The 22,670-nt window shown below is 41.3% G+C and overlaps 1 protein-coding gene across 3 annotated transcripts in view; it reads right to left on the reverse strand.

The window, feature by feature from the left end:
• The window catches only part of NCALD (neurocalcin delta), a 466,586-nt gene that overhangs the window by 92,101 nt on the left and 351,815 nt on the right, over window positions 1–22,670 (reverse strand). Inside the window, exon 1 of one of the 3 annotated variants that reach the window (XM_070383065.1) lies at window positions 1,052–1,181. The exons of the other annotated variants lie outside the window; for them this stretch is intronic. The gene's annotated coding sequence lies outside the window, so the exon portion shown is untranslated. Of the gene's footprint in view, window positions 1–1,051; window positions 1,182–22,670 lie in introns of those variants that run through there. 3 annotated transcript variants of the gene reach the window in all.

Consider the following 22,670-nt stretch of genomic DNA (forward strand, 5'->3'; position numbering starts at 1 on the left):
TTACAAGCTACAAACATCATCCAACTTGTATGCAATGACAGAAAATTCAAAATTACTCAACCTGGGGAAGAAATGAACTACAGCAACGCAAATCCCCCCTCCTCCAATTTGCAGTACATATTGTTATAGGAATAGAGATAAAAAGCCTTATTAATCACAGTTATCAAATTACTCATTGAAGAACTAGAACAATTTTTGGTGACTATTTTTATCTGTGTTTGAATTAAAGTAGATCTACCCATGATAATTTAGTTTTAGGGCTATTGCTTTCTTCTCTAGGTAATTATTTCAATTTTGAAGTACAAAAATAGCTTACATGATGCCTTAGTGAAGACCATCCAACACTTTCCTTTTCACAGCTGAATTTTCAGAGGAAGATACTGCAAATGTGCACGTTTGCTCAAACAACCAAAAAGCAACGGCATGTGCACATGTCAGGGGTCCCACCCCAACTTCCTTGGCACAGTCCGGAGTATTTTTCTCTAAACAGGAAGCTGTTGACAGTTTTCCCTGGTATTTTCAGAATACTTGATTTACTAGAAAACCCCCAACTTTTGTTTCAAACTGTAACGTTCTTTACCACTGTGCCTATTGTTGCTCCTTATGAACGCTACAAACAAGACAGAGACCACATTCCGAACTATCCTAGGCTGATTCAGAATATGGTAGCAAATACATACATATATATAAAAAGGCAAACTTAGCCCCTTATTGCTAAGCTGTGCTGGCGTCTTTAAACTCGAAACAATACTGAAGGGGAGATTCCTGGAATTCAACGGGGAATATCTGGCTCAAGCTGCAAAGTCTGTATCTCTAAACTATGTCACGGGAGGCGATTATATTTTAACCTACTTCCCAGAACATGAATCCAAATTTAACCAAATGCCAGAGATTCCGCCCCAAATGAACAAGTAGAAGCTGCTTCACATTTTTTTCTCTGGGTACAACAATAATTGCTCATGAAGACAAACTTGTAAGAGGTGAGAGAGAGGGGAAAGCCGCTGTGATTTATAAACACATCTTACTATTGTATATAAAGCAAACTGATTACCTCACACAGCAGAAGTGCAAGATTTAACAGTCCATGCTCCGCAGCCCCTGGACGCAGAAGCAGCAGCGTGGAGAGCAGCGGCAGCGGCCAGCACCCACCCAGCCTCTCACAGGCCTTTGACTGTGCGGACTCAGCCACAGGCTCTGCCTCTAGCTGACGTCAAAGTCCCTGTCACATGGCCAGATGAAAGCCAAGAGAGCATTGGTTGTCGTAGCAACCACAGAACAGCTCTGAAATTATTTCAATAGGTCATCTGTCACTGCGGTGTGTATGTGTGTGTGAGTGCGTGTGTGTGTCTGTGTGCACACCCCACCACCCATCACGGACAGCTCCCCGACAACCTCAGCCCTTGAAGTGGTGACTGCAAAGTGCCTGCAACTTTCCTCTTCAGGGCTGTGGGGGTCTGTTCCTTACAGTTCTCGGCAGGAAAAGGCATGCCCCTCTCGAGTCCTACTAGTCCCACCGTTACCAGCGTGAAGCTCGTGGCTCTCTCTCTCTCTGTAGAACAGAAGGAAAGAACTGAGAAATTCTGGGAGTAGTATTCCAAGCTAATTAAATCTGTTCATCAGTAAATGGAATAAAAACTGAAGCTCAAAAGGGAGCTGGAAGAAAAGATATTTTTAAAATGATCTAAGAATCCACATCCTTGTACTGAGACCATGCTGGTCATGGCAAGACAGAGGAGAAACATGGGGTGTGGTGGCCCTGAGTCAGATCCGAGTCTGATGAGCCTCACATCAACTGGGATGGGGAGTCAGGTGAGATGAATTCGGGATCCGTACATTGTGAACTGTCTACGCAGGAATGAACCACTGAAAGAGCTTCAGAGCAGTGCTGCTTTAAAATACTTGACACTGAAAACTTTTTTGGGACTTTTACTTTAGGGGTCACCATACAGTTGCCAAATTCTCCCCTTCAAAACACTCTTGTCCACGTCCCCTTGGGACTCAGCATGGAAAAAAATGGGTAAGTGTCCCCAAACACAAACCTCAGTGAAAGTCCAGGACAGCAGAAGAAAAGGACCGCCCTGCTTGTTTTCTAACTTCAGCTTCGTTTCCCTTAGGACCAGCCTCACTTACTTCTAATACCACACACAAGGGCTTATTTCCCAGTTCCTTCTCCCTTTTAATTAACAGGAAGTCCATTCAATAAAATGAAATGAAATCCAGAGGAAGTTCTTCTGAAAAATACATTCAGAAAATACATACACATTCAAAGAGGAAAGAGATTAAAAGGCAAGGAGAAAAGACTGCTCTCAAAACCTGAAGGATCTTCCCATGCTAGAGTTATTGGGATATCTAGTCTGGCTTCTTTAAACAGGAGAAAAAAAAAAAAAAAGACTAGGGTGCTACAAAATACAAGTGGAAGTTAAGCCAGCTGAGCAGATTACATTTATGTCACTGCAAAAGAATGAAATTTCTTCGGTTCCAGTCAGGAATTGCTTCTAGAACAATAAGACTAATGTTCAAATTGTCTGACCATAGAATCCTCCTGTCCCATCTCCCTCTTCCTTTACTTCTGTCCTAGCCCCAACTGGGAGAAAAGATACATTTTTATTTGAAAAGATAGCTTCCTGATGCTATTATTAGCTATAGCACTGCAAAAGTAACATTAAAGTGTAATGCTGCAAGGAAAGCTCCCCCTTGCATTTCAGATAATGACAGCGGAAAATGTACCTATTAGCACCAGGACCATTGGCTCATTGATTCCAAGGTCTATCTCAATGCCTCAGGATGTTGCACCAATGGCAGATTTAGGCTGCAGTCACAATTCACAAATTTGTGCTTTGTTCCAGTGGAGGGTTCTGGTTTTCTGTCAGAAATGCACATCACAGCAATGAGGGGAGTGGGAGGAGAGGAAAGAAAGCATTTCCTTCTAGACTTCTAGGGCCCCATGTGCTCTGAACGGCTTGCTTTAATCCACAGCTGCCTGATCAGCACTTCCTTTATGCAGACTGCAGTACCACAGTTTGCCTATAGGTGATGTCCTCTGAAACAAGTTACCAGTTCTAAAAATTCCTAAAATTCTGGCCTTAAATTAGTTTAAGATTTAACCAATACCCACACTTTTTCATTTTGAATTTTCTATATTTCTAAGTCTTTTAAGATTTAGAATACTTTATTGTATACTGACTTAGGCACTCATTGTAAGTTAAAATTATCAGTGGACTGACCTTCCAAATGAAAAGTGGATAGTTGTCATTCTTTTCTCTGTAACATGCTTCCAACCTGCCATCACTGATTTACCTTTGGAAATCATCTAGAATTAGAGATTCCTCTTACAGCAAAGTAAGTTACTGGTCTTCTGCAGGGTTGAAATTGTGGTAGTGATCTCTTTGGAGCTCAGTGAAAGTGTTGTTCGCTTAGTCATGTCTGATTCTTTGCGACCCCGTGGACTGTAGCCTGCCGGGGTCCTCTGTCCGTTGAATTCCCCAGGCAAGAATACTGGAGTGAATTTTCTTCTCCAGGGGATCTTCCTGATCCAAGGATTGAACCCGGCTCTCCTGCATTGCAGGCAGTTTCTTTATCATCTAGGCCACCAGAAAGTCTAAAATCGTCACGCATGCATGCTAAGTCGCTTCTGTCATGTCAGACTCTTTGTGATGCGATGGCCTCTAGCCTGGCAAGCTCCTCTGTCCATGGGATTCTCCAGGAAAGAATACTGCAGTGGGTTGCCATACCCTCCTCCAGGGGATCTTCCTGACCCAGGGATCAAACCCGCGTCTCTTTTGTCTCCTGCATTGGCAGGCGGGTCCTTTACCACTAGCGCCACTTGGGAAACCCCAGGTTGCTACCAGTCTGGCTAATTAATCCAAATGTAGTTGAAAATATCATAGGAAATACACATGAGGGCCTTCTCCAACACAACCCACCATGTTGAAGAGAATATGAGTCATTTTCTTTTTTAAACAAAAACTCATTTTTTTAGGTGAACATGATTCACTGAATTTAAAAATACCCCTTCCAAAATAGCACTGCACCATAGCTTTCACTTGCTATATGAATGTCAAAGTTGCCTATTATTAGTTTGACCACTTTGCCGGAAATAACTGGTAAATGCCACTAAACAAGCAGTCTAACTTGGGTTCACACACTTGAATTAACAGGTGGTTTAGACCATGAGTAGACAACTATAATTAGCCTTTTATTTCTAGGTAGAAGTGTTGCTGTGTCACTATCTCAACATTAGTGGGAAGGCCATAGACCTTCCCACTTTTCAAAGTTTTTAGAAGCATTGGGTTCAAACCTCATCTGGGCAAGTTACTCAATGCCTACATCCTAAGGTGGTTATGAGGATTACAAAGTTAAGGTGTTCTAAATTTCTGACACCCTGCCTCAGGGTAAGTGGCTCAAGGTATATCAATTCTTATTTATCTGTCTGATTCTGATAAGTTTATAAAGACCTTCAGGAAAAAGATGAATCTTACTCGTCTCTACAACTCTGTGGTTAGCCTAGGGCCCACAACACCATGTGTGCTCAATAAATGTTGGTGACGCCTCTGTGCTTAGTCACGTTGGACTCTTTGCGACCCCATGGACTGTAGCCCACCAGGGTCCTCTGTCCATGGGGATTCTCCAGGGAAGAATACCAGAGTGGGTTGCCATGCCCTCCTCCAGGGGATCTCCCCAGCCCAGGGATCAAGTCCAGGTCTCCTGCATTGCAGGTGGATTCTTTACCAGCTGAGCTACCCAGGAAACTTCCTCTACTGGGAAATAAATGCAGAGAAAGAAATAGTTCTTTTTTTCTTTCTGCTAACAAAGGAGAGCCTCCTTTCAACCCCCAAAAAAGGCCAAAGGAGGAAGAAAAAATACTGACTAATCACAAAATTTTCTAGCAATGAATGAGTTTAAGTAAATTTGTCAAGTAAATCAAATTTATCCCTACTAAATCATGTTTATTATAAGTGCACATAAGTTATACACTGATGTATTTTATGGCTATTGCTGTTGATATTGGGTAATCTTTTACATTAACTGATCAGTTGAGCACCCACTATATCCGGAATATCTTTCTAAGTGCTATAGGTGTATTAAATCATTCAGTATAATAACTATGAGGTAGGAGGTATTCTTTTCCACATTTCAAAACTAAAGAAACTTAAGCATAAAGCAGTTAAATAACTTGCCTGTCTAGTACGTGGCAGAGTCAGTATCTACACCAGGAAACCTAGCTCCATAGATTTTGGAGATAATTTACATTTGATATATTTTTGAAAAGCATTGGATTATTTCTTTTGGCTATTTTATACTTGGGGGTTGTTTTATTTTTAATTTCTTATGATTGGGGGAAGCCCAACTGATCTTTTTTGCACTTGAGAACTCTGCTTATCTTAATTTAGCTTTGGCCTAAGGAGTAATATGGGCTTCCCTGGTGGTTCAGACAGTAAAGAATCTGCCTTGATGCAGGAAACACAGGTTCAATCCCTGGGTCGGGAAGACCACCTAGAGAAGGGAATGGCTACCCACTCCAGTATTCTTGCCTGGAGAGTCCCCATGGACAGAGGAGCCTGGCAGCCTACAGTCCACGGGGTCTCAAAGAGCTGGACACAACTGAGCTAACACACGCAACACAAGGAGTAATATGCCAAGAAAGCTTAATCCAGAAGACTTGAATCAAGGAAAATGGGCAAAGTAAAATACTGAAAATATCCTGAATAAAATCACCCCAACTTTTATAGTCCTAACTGAAGCAAATGTTTGGGTCTCACAGGCTTCAGTAATTTTTGTTTCACAGTATAAAGAAGTTTTTTGTGTTCAAACTAATATCCTCACTGAGATAATAATGGATAGATTTTTTTTTTAAAGTGACTGGAAGGCATCAAAGAGTAGAAAAGGCAGCAAAATCTTTAAGTACCAAGATCTCAGATAAAAAGAAAATATATTGATATAAGCCAAACAATCTCCACATTTTCTGTTATGTTTTCCCTCAACTACTTGATAATCCCCAAGTAGTACAGGACTCCTAGCATTCTCAAAACTGGAGAGACAAACTTTGTGTATCTTGATTGTGTTAATGTCAATATCCTGGTTGTAACACTCTACTACAGCTTTGCAAGATATTACCTTTAGGGGGAAAGCAAAGAGAGAGCATATGGGTTCTTTCTGTATTGTTGCTCACAACTGCATGAGAATCTACACTTATCTCAAAATAAAAGTTTAATTTAAAATTTTAAATGAAAGTGACATAAGACATTTCAGTCAAAAACTGAGGGTATTGTTTCAATAGGGTTACATACATTTCTGAAGCATTGTTTAAGCAGAAGAAAAATGATCCTATATGGAAATATAGGGATATAGAAAGGGCAGATGTATGAATTTAAATGAATACTAACTTTTTTTCTCTCTCTTTTTTTTTTTTTAAATGAGGAGAAGAAATGTATCCTTTTCTTTATTTTATTTTATTTTATTTTTCCGCCACAGGTATACCTGTGTTCCCCATCCTGAGCCCTCCTCCCTCCTCCCTCCCCATACCCTCCCTCTGGGTCGTCCCAGTGCACCAGCCCCAAGCATCCAGTATCATGCATCGAACCTGGACTAACTTTATAAACCCCAATGTATTATAGGGGTTAACGTGTATAGATTCAAAATATAGGGCAACATTAGCACAAAAGGTAAGAGAAGATGAGAATCAAAGTTTTCTAAAATTCTTATATTCTGGTCAAAATCCTAATTAATGTGCATACATGCTAAGTCGATTCAGTCATGTTAAATTCTTTGTGACCCCATGGACTGTAGCTTGCCAGGCTCCTCTGTCCATGGAATTCTCCAGGCAAGAATACTGGAGTGGGTTGCAATTCTCTACTCCAGGGGATCTTCCCAACCCAGGGATTGAACCCACACTTCATTGCATTGGCAGGTGGGTTCTTTACCACTAGCGCCATCTGGGAAGCCCGTCCTAATTAATAATAGTCTCTAATAAGGTAAGGTGCACAATGTAATCCTTGTAGTATCCATTAAAAGATTAACAAAAGGATGTATAGCTAACAAACTAATACAGCAGGAAAATAATTTTTAAAATTACTTGATTCCCAAAAGAAGCAAAAAAAAAAAAAAAGGTGGGAGAGAAGAGAAAATGATAGGATAAATAGGAAGAAATAGTAACATTGAAGAGTTGATCATAAACACATTTCAATAATTATTATGAGTACTATAATATATAAACTGACTAAATATTCCAATTAAAAAGCAACAAACATCAGACTATATTAATACAAAAATTCTAACTCTTTACTCCACACATTTACTCAATAACTTATAGAATAAGTAATGAAAGAAGGTAGAGATAAAGAATGCTTTAATGATACAATTAATTGATGCAGTTAATTGACAACACATGATGAATGATAATCTTAAAAATTACAAAATACACAACTTTTCCTCTCAAATATATTTAACAATATTGACTATATGCTGGCCACAGGAGTTTTTTCCAACACATTATAAATTATCAAAAATCACAGAGTATACTCTTTGTACTCTGTGTACTCAGGGGAACAAAGCTAGGACTCAATATTAAAAAGACAAATAGAAAATCTATAAATGGAAACCAAACAATACATTTCTAAATAATCCATGAATTAAAAAGATTTACATTCCAATGTAGAAATATTTTGAACTGAACAACAAAAATGTAATATACCAAAATTTACATGCACTATTTCTCTGGTGGCACAGATGGTAAAGAATCTGCCTGCAATGCAGGAGATCTAGGTTTGTTCTCTGGGTCGAGAAGATCCCCTGGAGAAGGGCATGGCAACCCACTCCAGTATTCTTGCCTGGGAAACCCCATGAACAGAGGAGCCTGGTGGGCCACAGTCCATGGGGTTGCAAAGAGTCGGGCACGACTGAGTGATCAAGACTCTCTCTCTCAGAACCATAACTGTCTTTGCTGTCAGACTCTCTTGCACATTTATAAACCTGACTTTTACAGATCATCAAGGATTAAGGATTATATTCCTTCTTACTGTCAAGAGTTAAAGAAATAAACTCTAAAGCATGAGGAATCTAGATGCTTTCTTGTGGTGCTTATGTTGAAATGCAATTCCTATAAAGAAGAATATGGCATCAGTCCTGAAATTTATCTGCAACCACAAGTCAAACATTTTGCTGAGTTTTCGTCCAAAATGTGAACATCAAGGATTCCTGGTGCATTGCAATCGAAAGTGTATGAACTTTGGAATCGGGTACACTCAGATTTAATTGTGGGCTCCCCAAATATGACTTTTCATCTCTGTGACTTTGGACAACTTACTTAACCTTTCTGAGTCTTCGTTTGATAATCTGTGAAACAGCGATAACTAATGACCTTGCAGGGTGGTGTAAATAGTGATGCTTTAGTAGTTTAGTAGTGCCTCTGAAATAGCTAAAGAGAGAGCTAAATTTCACAATTAGGAAGAATAATTAAGAAATGTGCTAATTAGGGTCCATTTTACCCTGTTTATGCTGTCTAAAGAATACTTACATGAAGTGATTTCTGATTTACATGGAATTCCTTAGTAAGTAAATTACAATAACTCTTAACATCAAGAGAACTATGAATTTGCATTTATATTTTCATAGTCTATATTTCCACTTAATAGCATTTAGTGACAGTTAAAAACCTTGGAGATCCAACCAGTCCATTCTGAAGGAGATCAGTCCTGGGATTTCTTTGGAAGGAATAATGCTAAAGCTGAAACTCCAGTACTTTGGCCACCTCATGCGAAGAGTTGACTCATTGGAAAAGACCCTGATGCTGGGAGGGATTGGGAGCAGGAGGAGAAGGGAATGACAGAGGATGAGATGGCTGGATGGCATCACCGACTCAATGGACATGAGTCTGAGTAAACTCCGGGAGCTGGTGATGGACAGGGAGGCCTGGCGTGCTGTGATTCATGGGGTCACAAAGAGTCGGACATGACTGAGTGACTGAACTGAACTGAACTGAACTGAAAAACCACAGTATAGAATCATAGTTAGCCTATTAAGTTATTCATTTTATATAAAAGAGGGAAAATAGGATTAAACTTGCCATTAGCTTCTCTTCTAAAAAATCCATCCCTAAAAACACCTGCATCATATACTTCAAAAATGGCAAATTCCTAGTCCTTTTATTAATGTGAAAACTCTTCCATAATAACCCTCACACAGACTTAATAGAAAACAAATGTGTTAACAATGTAAAAGATGTGAATCTTGCTTTAATAAAATCAAATGTATATAAATCCTAATGTACAAAATAATTAACTAGGACATTCGAAGCATAACTACCTTCCCTGGTGAATATAAAAGGCAATTCAGTTATGGAAAGGGGGCTTCCCTGGTGGTTCAGACAGTAAAGAATCCGCCTGCAATGCAGGAGACCCGGGTTCAATCCCTGGGTCGGAAGAACTCCTGGAGAAGGGAGTGGCTACCCACTCCAGTATTCTTGCCTGGAGGACAGAGGAGCCTGGCGGACTACAGTCCATGCAAAGACTTGGACAAAGAGTCGGTCACAAAGAGTCAGACAAAAGAACAATTTATTACAACTTTTCAAAAAGACATTTGTCTCAAGGAGACTGCCATCTTCTTGACTTTTGCTCTAATAGGCTACTGATTTCAGTTATCATGTTTGGGCCATATAATTAATGCTCTCCTCCGCTGCTCCTGAGGTGTCCCTGCTTTAATCCCAGAAAGCTCTGAACTTGTTATCCCATGTGTCAGTGGTGAATTAAGGTTGCCAATCAGCTCACTTTAATATAAGGAGATTATTCTGGAATATCTAGTGACACCAATGTAATTATGAAAGTCCTTAAAAGTGGAAGAGAATGGTAGAAAGATGGCCGCATGGAAAGTTCTTGGCCGAATGTTGCTGGCTTTGAAGATGGAGAAAGGGCCATGAATCAATCAATCTTCCTTTAGGAGCTGGGAAAGGAAAGGAAATTGCTACATCTAAATATTTGCATCCTCCTAAAATCTGTATGTTGAGAACCTAACCATTAATGTAATAGTATTAGGAAGTAGGGTCTTTGGGGATTGTTTAGGTCTTGAGAGTGGAGCCTTCATGAATGGTATGCTGCTAAGTCATCTCAGTCGTGTCCGACTCTGTGTGACCCCATAGACGGGAGCCCACCAGACTCCCCCGTCCCTGAGATTCTCCAGGCAAGAACACTGGAGTGGGTTGCCATTTCCTTCTACAATGCATGAAAGTTAAAAGGGAAAGTGAAGTCGCTCAGTTGTGTCCAACTCTTCGAGACCCCATGGACTGCAGCCTACCAGGTTCCTCCATCCGTAGGATTTTCCAGGCAAGAGTACTGGACTGGGGTGCCATTGCCTTCTCCGTGAATGGTATGAGGTGCTTATAAAAGAGGTCCCAGAGAGCTTGCTTGGCCCTTCCACCACATGAGGACACAATGAGAGATCTATGACCTAGAAAAGGACCTTCACCTGATCATGATAGCACCCTGATCTTGGACTTCCAGGCTCCAGAACTGTGAGCAATAAATTTCTGTTGTTTATTAGCCAGCTGGTTTATGGTATTTTTGTTACAGCAGCCTGAATGGACTAAGAGAAGCGAATCCACTCCTAGAGCCTATAAACGGGGACACAGCCCTGCCTACATCTTGAGCATAGCCTAGTGAGACCCATTTAGATTTCTTACCTCCAGAACTGATAGATAATAAACGTGTATTGTTTTAGCCACTAAGATGGGGATAATTTTTCATAGCAGCAATAGAAAACTAATACAGGCAACAGGTGTGTACTGGGCATGTCTCCCAAGTATAACTTTGCAGGAGAAATGAAAATGAATCCAGCCTCAAGCAGCTAGCAGGACAGAGAAAGGGAGAAAGCAAATATCCCAAGAGAAGCACAGCAAAGTACTACAGAGCTTCAGCGGGGGGAACTGTCCTTCCCAGCTAGGAGCAAACCCACTACCAGAAAATCTATGGCAATATCTTCACATCATACATTCCAGAAGGCCAAGGGCTGCCTTTCCATCAAGTCCTCTGATTCCAGGATTTCCATCTATAAAACGACTTCAATTGCAATAACAATATTTTCAAGGACTGGGTTGATGTTCAAGTCAAAGAATGTTCTAAACAACAAGCAAGAAAAGAAACTGAGGGACCACACTGCTCTCTTGCTGTCATCTACAAGTAAGATGTAGCTCAGCATTGCAGGAAAGAGTGTATCCTCTGGCTGAGTGGAATGGGATGGTTTTGGTTTTTATAAAAACTTTTAGTTTTCTATTGGGATACAGCTGATTAACAATGTGGTGATAGTTTCAGGGGAACAGGGAAGGGACCACACATACACATGTATCCATTCTCCCCCAGACTCCCCTCCCCTCCAGACTGCCGCATCGCATTAAGCAGAGATCTCTGTGCTGTACCGCAGGTCCTTGTTGGTTATCCGTTTTAGATATAGCAGTGTGTACCTGTCCATTGGAATGGGGTGTTTTATATCCAAAGCTATCCTGGAGGTCTGTCCTGTTAAACCTGCCTTGAGGATGTTTTAATTTCCTGTACTCTTATCTGTGGAAAGCAAAAACATTTTTCATATATTTTGATACCAACCAAAGAACCAAAAGTAAGATCTCTCTGAAGAGGCAGTGTGATCATTGAAATGGCGCTGCATAGAGACCCCAGGGATGCGGCTCCTGACCACCTGACCACAGCCTGAGGGTTAAGCTCATTGCCAGAGCTTTTAGGGCCTTGATTTTTTTTTTTAACATGTAAAATGAGATGTTCAATGATTGAGTTTCCCACAGTGTATGGTTGTCAGCATCCTCAGGGCTCAGTCGTGAGATCAGTAACCTCACCAAATAGAAGTGGGAGCCCACAGTGCTGGGTAAACTTGTGCCAGGGCTGGAGGGACTCAGAGAACTTTCTGGAGCATCAAGATCTGGCATTGGCCTTTTCTCCAAGAAATTTTGTTATGAGGAATTTCACCATGAAACACTCAATTGCCAGTAAAGAGAGCTTAAACCGGAATGGGAGTAGAGAAGCAATTTGGCAGAGGGCAGGGAGATTGAGGCGACCCTCCCCAAAGGAGGAGAATCATGAAGTCAAGATGAAACGAAGATTCCTGACTCATTAAGGCTGTTCGCGTGGGAATGAGTAAGAGTGGAAACTTCTAAACAAGGATGAGGGGCTTGGAGTCTGAGTCCTACAGCACGAGTCCCGGCTGAGTGTCTGAGCTCCACAGGCCTCTCCAGTTCCTCCAGACTCCTTGGGGTCTATGAGCATCTCAATAGCGAATGAATAACTTCTCTTTTTGCCTCGCCGGCTTGAATGGATTTTCGATCTTTTGGAGCCACTGAGGTCTAATATAAACATCATCAGCACATCTTTGTCCTTCACAGAATTAGTGTCACTGATTCCTCAAGATGGAAAAGACTTTTTATCTAGATTCACTGATATCTGGCCTAGATATCCATAATATCTGCATTCATTCGCTCGTTATTCACTTTCACTCACTTACTCACCTAACAGTCTTCAATGAGTGCTCTCTCTGTGTGTCAGGGGAATAGCAATGAATAAGAAAGACTCAGACTCTGGTCTCCTGGAGTTTATAGCTACTGAATAATTACAACCTTCAGTAAATAACGAGTGATACAGAAGGAGAGCTACATGGTGCCCGCCACGGAGGACCTAACACAGTCTGGGAGTCCACAGAAAAGGTCTCAGAAGATATGACCCTTGAGTGAAGAAGAAAGAGTGAGTCGTTGAGGAGCTGGGAGCAAGTCAGTTCACTGAGCAGAGAAAAAAGTGGGTTTAAAACCTCTGAGGTGGGAGGGTGCATGGCATGTTTTAGGAACTGAAAAAGAGGCCAGGATGCAGAGCACTAAGAGAAGCAAGTGGCACACAATGAGTGAGCTGGTCATGCGCAGTTTAAGGAGGGCTTTGTAAATCTATGTAATCAGGTAACGGTTAACAGGTGGCAGACTGGGTCCTAGGTTCATCTGAGTTCTAATACAAAGACCGATGAAATGTTTTTAAAGTAATGTTTTTTTTTTTTAATTCCTGATTCTGAAGGTATACAGAGTATGATTATGCAGAGTATGTATCTTCTATCAGCACAAAAAACCTTATGCAAATGGCCCCCAGGTTACATATCATCAAGCAATCATCTTCAACAGATCTGTTAATCTGCAGACACTAGACAGCTTTTGGAGAAGGCGATGGCACCCACTCCAGTACTCTTGCTTAAAAAATCCCATGGACAGAGGAGCCTGGTAGGCTGCAGTCCATGGGGTCGCGAAGAGTCGGACACGACTGAAGCGACTTAGCAGCAGCAGCAGCAGCAGCAGACAGCTTTAGAATGTCTCTAATTATAGGATTTGTCCAGATTGAACCCCAGAAAAGTCTCAGGATTAGGCTTCAGGGTAAAAATCTGTCCATTACACAGAGGACCCCACACTCTTCCCCATATTTCAGCTGCTGGCCCATTTTTACTGCATGAAAATGTAGACTTGGAGATAATTGAGTGACTATACTCAAATAAAGTGAAATTGCTCAGTTGTGTCCAATTCTTTGTAACCCTGTGGACTGTAGCCCACCAGGCTCCTCCATCCATGGGATTTTCCAGGCAAGAGTACTGGAGTGGGGTGTCATTTCCTTCTCCAGGGGATCTTCCCGACCCAGGGATTGAACCTGGGTCTCCCACATTGCAGGCAGATGCTTTACTGTCTGAGCCACCAGGAAAAACATCTGATAAACTATATTTGCACATTCCTGGTCTCTTCGTGGCCTGGTCTCCAGAAAGTCTCTGTCCATTTCAAAATCAGAAGATGCTGTTTTCATCATTCAACCATAGAAGCTTTGAGGATGTCCCCACCTTTCTCCCCACTGCCAGCAGCTCCAATTCCTTGGTCAAGCTCAAACAGCACTTCTCATAAGGATTCATGTACCAGGATAGAAGAGCTTGCCCAGTGGCTCAGTAGTAAAGAATCCACCTGCCAATGCAAGACACCTGGGTTCGATCCCTGGGTTGGGAAGATGCCTTGGAGAAGGAAATAGCAACCCAGTATTCTTGCCTGGAAAATTCTATGGACAGAGAAGCCTGGTGGGCTACAGTCCATGGAGCTGCAAAAGAGTCAGACACGACTTAGTGACTAAACAACAACCAGCATGGAAGTATCTTGTTCTTCCTCCTGGGAAGGCTCTACAAGGAGGCTCTAAGGAATCAACCTTTCCCTCCGAACTGGAGTGGCAAGTGGACGAGCCCCGCGAAGCCTGGGCAGTGCTTAATTAAGATGCCATCCTCTTCGCAGTTAATTGGCAGATTGTTTTTAGAGTTCATGCCTTAGAATTTGTACTTTCTGGATTGTCATTTTATTTCCCTGCCACCCACATTAAAAGAAAAGTCTCTTTTGCCTGTCTTTGCAGTTCCCAAGCCTAATAATAATCACGGTTTCAGCCTCTTGCCTTGAGTTTCTGACAGCATAAATAATGCAGGTGCACTGAAATAAAATGTAGCTCTGCTGGCTTTTTACTTCTTTAGCCAATCAGCTATCAAAAAAAAAAAAAAAAGTAAAGAGACTGAATTGATAGAAAGATGCATTTTACTGTCCAGCTGCCAAGAGGGCATTGCCTACAATGAGGATTTCGGAATAATAACCCTAAAGAGAGGAGGTTCAGAGCGTCCCATTCACTGCAGCCGCAGCCTGAAAGACACATTGTTCCTGACAGGTCAGGTGGAAGACCCCTCCCGTGAATGCGGCATTCTGAGGAAATGCTAAGCCATCCCATTTTTTAAAAGACCCTCTGACATCAGAAATTTCAACCATGATTTGGTTCTCAGGGAGCGATCTCATATCCTCACAGGTGTGGGATAATCAGGCATCTAAGAACAGCAGCTTCTCCAAAAACAGCTGTGGAAAGGATGAAGATACAATTGGTCCATTTAGAATCTGTGTGGTGGACTCCCAGGCTTAACGCTTGCATTCTGAGAGCTGTGGCAGGGTTGAGAAATGCGGCTTTCTAGCTGATGGAAAGAGGAGGACCTCTGATAGGAGGACTTAACCCCTGGGAGGCATCGGGACGGAGAAATACGTTTTCTAAAATGTCCCCAACATATAAAACATTACAAAGGGAAATGCTCCAAAATAACATATTCACTCATTCCATTATCCTTCTTAAGAACTTTATCCCACTTTTTTCTCATGCTCTCTTCTAACCTTTAATGTTGATAGAAAAAAATGACCATAGTTACAATGATAATATTTAGGTATGATTCTTTTAGGGGGGCTTGTTTTGCATTTGGCATTGTGCTGAGCGCTTCATGTGAATTACCTCATTTGATTTTTCAATAGCCCCATGAGGTAAGTACCATATAGATATGAGGACACTGAGTTTAGAAGAGTGACCATCCCCTGCCTGAGATGCCTGATTTAATCCGTGGAGTCAGATAATTCACACGAGAGCTGGCACTCAAATCCAGAAGCCAAACATTTTCCCTGTTTTTCATTAATTGTGGGCTGATGAATACTTTTTAAAGCCTTCAAAGCCTCCATATTTATCCTTTTCAGTTGCTATATAAATTCTAATGAAATGATGTGCCATAGTATATTTAATATTAATTCTCTGATTGCTACAGTTTGCTTGCTTCTTGATCTTCTCTATTATAAATAGCAACATATAAACATCTAAGACATGGGTTCGATTCCTGTGTGGGGAAGATCTCCTGGAGGAGGTCATGGCAATCCACTCCAGTATTCTCGCCTAGAGAATCCCATGGACAGAAGGGCCTGGAGGGCTACGGTCCACAGGGTCACAAATGTTAGCGTATACTGACCCTTGACCTTCAAACTTCTCCAAAACAATACACTTGAAAATATGCAGCCAGTATTTGAATTATCTGCATTAGCACCAGCTTTCTAATGCTTTCATAGCAGAAGTGGCAAACACCCAGGTACTTGGGAAAGCAACAGGGAAGCAAAACCAAACAGGGACATTTTAATCCTCAAGTGTATAGAAAATTCATAGTAAGCAAACCTGCAAGTGAAATTTCCAAGGAGAGTTTTGTAGAGGAAGTGAATAACACATGTGCAAGTACACGAACATGCGCGCACACACATACGAAGTGATTTATCCACTATCGTACACTGGTGTCCCCCTGAAACTCATATGTTGAATTTCTAACCCCTGATGCATAATGTTAGGAGGCGGAGATTTGGGGAAGTGAAAAGGTTGAGGGCAGAGCCCTCAAGAATAGGATTAGGGCTCTACTGAGAGAAGTTCTGAAGAGCTCCTCCTCCCTTCTGCCATGTGACAATCCAAGAAGGCAGCCGTCTGTGAGCCAGGAAGTTGACCTGCACTAGACACCCTGATGCCAGCACCCTGATCTTAGATTTCCTAGGCACTAGTCCGGGAGGAATACATTTTTGCTATTTTTAAGCTATGGTATTCTGTTATACTTTGGTCACCTGATGCAAAGAACTGACTCATTGGCAAAGACCCTGATGCTGGGAATGATTGAAGGCAGGAGGAGAAGGGGATGACAGAGGATGAGATGGCTGGATGGCATCACTGACTCGATGGACATGAGTTCGAGCAAGCTCTGGGAGTTGGTGATAGACAGGGAAGCCTGGCATGTTGCAGTCCATGGGGTCACATGGACGAGTTGGACATGATGGAGCGACTGAACCGAACTGAACTGATTCTGTTATAGCAGCTTAAATGGACTGAGGCATCTAAATCTGTGCTTTAAAACTCAGATCACTTCAGTTCAACCAGTTGCTTTCCCCCCAAGAAAGCTTCTAAATATTCAACATATAAATGAGTTAAGTCTTTCTTATTTCTCATTTACAAATCTTTAAAAAAAATCATTTAATGTATTTTTATTGCAATCTGATGAAACTGATTGTTATTTTTTAATATTTATTTATTTAGATGGTAAAGAATATGCCTGCAATGTGGGAGACCTGGGTTGGATTCCTGGATCAGGAAGATCCCATGGAGAAGGGAATGCTACCCACTCCAGTATTCTTGCCTGGATAACCCCATGGACAGAGGAGCTTGGTAGCTAGAGTTCACAGTGTCACGAAGAGTTGGAAACAATTGAGCGACTAACACTTTCAGTTTCACTTTTATTTGGCTGTGAGGGGTCTTAGTTGCAGCAGGCGAGCTCTCTAATTGTGGTTCTGTCGGCTCCAGAGTTCGAAGGCTCAGTAACTGCAGTGGGTTGGCCTAGTCTCCCAGTGGCAGGTAGGATCCTAGTTCCCCAATCAGAGATCAAACCCTTGTCCACCCACATTGTAAGGCAGATTCTCAACCACTGGACCACCAGGGAAGTCCTGATTGTTATGTTTTTTAACCAGTAAAAAGTATACAATAGTAAACTGGCATTTATTAAGTACTTAGCATATGGTAGCTACAGTGTCAGAAACTTTACATACGTGAACCAACATATTTTTATAATGATCTTTGAGGTGTAGGTGGTCTTCCCTGGTGGATCAGACAGTAAAGAATCTGCCTGCAATGTGGGAGACCTGGGTTCAATCCTTGGGTTGGGAAAAGCCACTGGAGAAGGGAATGGCCACACACTCCAGTATTCTTGCCTGGGAAATCCCATGGACAGAGGAATCTGGCAAGCTACAGTCCGTGGGGTAGCAAAGAGTCAGATACAACTAAGCAACTAACACACATATGGAAGAGAGTATAGAGAAATTAGTAACCTTCCCAGGTCACATAGCTAGTAAGTGGTGAAGAAGGATATGAATCAAGTCTCTGAAGATCGTAATTCCTGTGGCTTGGTCCTGCATAGCTCATGAAGAGGGCAGGACCTTCCAAACCCACAGTTCCATGCCGCACATTTCTTGACCTCTTCCTAAGTAGCAGGCCTCCATCAGATCTGGGGTCCAGAGATGAATGTGACTACCACAGTGGTCCTTAAGATGCTTACAATCTACTGGGAAGGAATGACAGAAAAGCAAATAGATACTATACAAAACATACTGAAACCTGTGTTATAAAGAGATTCAAGCAAAGAGCTCTGGAAATTCAAGACAGCCATCAGTATGCACTGGAATATACACTGTTTCTTTGAGCTCACAGTAGCATTACAGTAGAAAAAAAAAATTCAGCAACCTATTTACAAATCCTGTTTTTCAAGATCTCTCTTGGGTTGCAAGTAAAAAAATCACCATTTCTCCCCCAGGCTACAAAGCTCCCATGTGCTGTCTGGAAAGCATCAGGCAGAGTTCTTGTCTCAGCTCTGGAGAGGAAGAGCTGCGAAGGTTTTTCTGAGACTCTGCTTTAAAGAGGAGGGGTGGTGTATATAAAAGTAAATCTTATTTCATAAGGCTATTGTTAAGAATTAAATGAGAAATATTTGTAGACCAAGAAGCATTTTGTGAAAACATAAGCCAAAGCTGCCTTCCTCCAAAACAGGCTAAAAAACAAATTTCAAAAGATAAACTACAGGATGCATTGCTTGATTTTTTTCATTCATATTCCATCTTTAACTATTAAAAAATGGAAGCTATTTAAAATTTAAAATATTTGGGGAAGTGGAAAGAAAGCCAAGTGAACATTTATCGATTCATGAAGCTGGGAAGAGGGGTGTGACGCTGTGCTGTTGCATGTCAGAAGTGCCTAGAACACATTTCTCTTCTGTGTGAAGGACAGACATGAGTTGTGATTTGCCTGTTTGCTCTCCATTCTATTCCTTCCCTTCCTCAGCTCAGCTCTGTTTTGCAGGGAGCTGGACTCTGCCAGCTACACTCCCCAGAATCCTGCCAACTGACTATCTATTAGATCTCGGCAGGGGGACACACTGGCATGTGTCTGGAAGGTAGGAGGAGGAGAGAAGCCATTGTGCATCCTCTCTCTGCTTCCCGTGCCATGCCCAGCAGTGGAGGCAGCAGGCGGCCCTGGGTTCCCAGGGTGTTGACTGTTCCAGGAGCAGCAGCTTTGGGTGTCCGTGGCTCCAGGAGCCTTTGCAGTTCCAGCGGCAGGAACAGGAGGTCCAAGAGCAGATGCAGACGTGGACAATTCCAAGGAGAGCACGGCTCTGGGCACCACCTCGGTTCTTTGTTCTTCTGGTGGTAGTGGCTGTGTTAACCCACCTTCCCTTTTGTGTTCCTCAGCCCTTACTTTTGAAAACAGTCCCCTATTTTAAACCTCCTTTGTTTGACATACCTAATGTGGTTTCTATTTTCCTGATTAAACCTTTACTGATATAATTAGTCCAAAAAAAAAAAAAAAAAAAAGAAAAGTCCTTTTCTGACGACCAGAATCATATTCAACCCAAACAAAACCCATAAAATGCGGTCAAATTGTTTTTATAAACCTTGTCAGGATATAAAAATGTCCTTTGATATTTTGCATTTATGCAGAGTTCAAAAGTTTTCTGATGACAAATGGCATTGCTTTGTAGGATGCCAGAATAGTTTTGGCAGCTAGTTACAGTTTTAGAAAATTAAAAATATAGTGTGCATGTAGAATGTGAAAAAACTTTCTCCCTGCTGTTAGCAAGGCTATGAAATGTTCTGGTTAATAAAAAGAGAAAAGAAAGGGCTCTTAGTACTGGCTGAAAAACTAGGTCCTAGAAACCTCTTTTTAAAAGGCTGCAATTTTAAGAGGCACCCACATGAAAGATAAGAGGGATCCTTCAATGTTCTTCCTTCAAGTTTAAGTTTCTGTACGTAAGGCCTCCCCATTGGTGAAAATCACTCCCACCAGTGTCCTGAGTTTGGCCTGCCTTGGAATTTCACAGCACTCTTTAAGACAAGGGTACTAAAACAGTATTTTTGGCCAAACCTGATGAGACTTTCAGGAAATAAAAATGTAAAAACCATTAGTATCCAGGCTTCTTAAGGTCAATAGCATAGGGGAAAACATTTCCAGAAAAAGGGAAGGAGTCCATGAATGTTCACAGGTTAATGGGTTCTCAAAATACTAGGAAATTAAAGACTGTACTCAAGTATATTGTTCTTTAATGAGAGTTGAGGCTCAGAATATAGGAAAGCCTTAGTGAGAAGCCATAAAATTTTCTGAGTATGATGGAAGTTGACAACAACCCACTGGCAGCATCAGTGGAGCAATTATATAGGGCAGCGCCAATTGAGGGAGTGGAAAAGGAAAATTCTGGGAAGACCCCTCAGCTTGCCTTCCAAAGTCCTAGGAAGAAAATTAAATGCAGCAGCTTACTTATTGATCTACATGGGGGCAGTCTGCATTGCAAATTTTCATTTCCTTTTGATCAACTGTCAAAAGGAAGCATGTAAACCCTATAATTATTCTGAAGAAAATGTCATTTAATTGTCATGAAACGTCTATATCCAGTCAATTGTTTCTTTGTTCTCATCTCAAAGAACAAGGAAAGAAAAAAATAATCTCTGTAAGTAGAGCACAGGACCTATGCTCTATTCTAACTGTCATTTTGGCCCATTCCCAGTCTCTATATAGAAGCTGGAACACGTTATTATTACTGGCAGTACTTGTACTGATCAGCATCAACCTCCCTGTCTATTGAGGCACTCCCCCTCAATTTCTACTGGTCTTTTGTACCCTGGTCCTGAGGGGACCCAAAGCTGTGCCCATAAACTATTGCTGTTCTTACAACCATTTTCAAAATACAAATAAAACCACCATGCTGCTGCTGCTAAGTCACTTCAGTCATGTCTGACTCTGTGCGACCCCATAGATGGCAGCCCACCAGGCTCCCCTGTCCCTGGGACTCTCCAGGCAAGAATACTGGAGTGGCTTGCCATTTCCTTCTCCAAAACCACCATACTGGCATACAAATAGATGCAGACCCTAATTTCCCTTAATAAGTCACTACAGATATATCCTATTATTTTTATATAAGCTCTCAAAATTTTTTTTTTTGGCTGAACCACTGCTCCCACCATGGTAAGCTCATTAAATTTACCACAAGCATAAGATATTGTATGTTCAGTTCTAGACCATCACAATAAGGGGAATATTGTAATCAATCAAGTTGTATGGATTTTTTCATTTTCCAAGGCATATAAAAGCTATGTTTATGCTATACTGTGGTCTATTAAATATGCAATAGCATGACGCCTAAAAAAATGTACATACTGTAATTAAAAACACTTTATTGCTAAAAATGCTACCCATCTGAGCCCTCAGCAAGTTGTAACCTTTTTGCTGATGGAGGGTATTGCCTTAAGGTTGATGGTTGCTGACTGATCGGAATGGTAGCTGCTGAAGTTTAGGGTGGTGGCAGTCTCTTAAAATAAGATGACAACAAAGTCTGCCACATCAATCGACTCTTCCTTTCACAAAAATTTCTCTGTAGCATGCAATGCTGTTTGATGGCATTTAACCAAAATAGAACGTCTTTCAAAATTAGAGTCAATCTGCTGTTGCTTTATCAACAAAGTTTATGTTATATTTGAAATCCTTTGTTGTTATTTCAACAATCTTGGCAGCATCTTCACCAGAAGCAGATTCCATCTCAAGAAACTACTTTCTTTGCTCATCCATAAGAAGTAACTTCTCATCCACTCAAGTTTTATCTGAGATTACTACACTTCAGACATATCGTCAGACTCCACTTCTAATTCTAGTCCTCTTGCTATTTCCACCACATATGGAGTTACTTCCTTCACTGAAGTTTTGAACCTCTCAAAATCACCCATGAATCAACTTCTTCCAAACTCTTATTAATATTGATATTTTGAATTTTTTCCTGTGAATCATTCAGATACCTAAATAACCTTTAGGTATCTAGAAGGTGAATCTTTTCTAGAAGATTTTTAGTTAACTTTGTCCATATCCATCAAGGGCTTCCCTGGTGACTTAGATGGTAAAGAATCTGCCTGCAATGCTGGAGACCTGGGTTTGATCCCTGGGTTGGGAAGTTCCCCTGGAGAAGGAAATGGCAACCCACTCCAGTATTCTTGTCTGGAGATTTCCATGGACAGAGGAGTCTGGAGAGCTATAGTCCATGGGATCGCAGAGTCGGACACGACTGAGTGACTTTCACATATCCATCAAAAGAATTATTTATCTACGGCAGCTACAGCCTTTGTTTCTTAAATTTTAAGACTTGAAAGCTGCAATTACTCCTTGATCTCTGGGCTGCAGAACGGATATTGTGTTAGCAGACATGAAAACAACATTCATCTAAGTGTATAGCTCCATCAGAACTCTAGGATGACCAGGTACACTGTCAATGAGCAGTAATATTTTGAAAGGATTTTTTCCCTGAAATTAGTTATCCAGAGTGGGTTTAAAATATTCAGGAACCCATGCTGTAAATAAATGTGTTGTCATCCAGTCTTTGCTCCATTTATACAGCAAATCAGAGTTGACTTAGCATAATTCTTAAAGATCCTAGGATTTTTAGAATGGTAAATGAGCACTGGCCTTAAGTTCAAGTTACTAGGTACATTAGTCCCTAACAAGAGAGTCAGCCTGTCCTCTGAAGCTTGAAGCCAGGGATTGACTTCTCCTCACTAGCTATGAAAGTCCTAGATGATATTTTATTTCAATATAAGACTGCTTCAGCTAAACTAAAAATATGTTTTTAGTGTAGCCACCTTCATTAATTATCCCAGCTAGATCTATATAATTTGCTGCAGTTTCTACATTAGGACCTGCTGCAGTATTCACCTTGCACTTTGATGTTATAAAGATGGCATCTTTTCTTAAACCTCATGAACCTACCTCTGCTAGCTTCAG

This window comes from Bos mutus, chromosome 14 (assembly GCF_027580195.1).
Source record: "Bos mutus isolate GX-2022 chromosome 14, NWIPB_WYAK_1.1, whole genome shotgun sequence".
Classification (NCBI taxonomy): Eukaryota; Metazoa; Chordata; class Mammalia; order Artiodactyla; family Bovidae; genus Bos; species Bos mutus.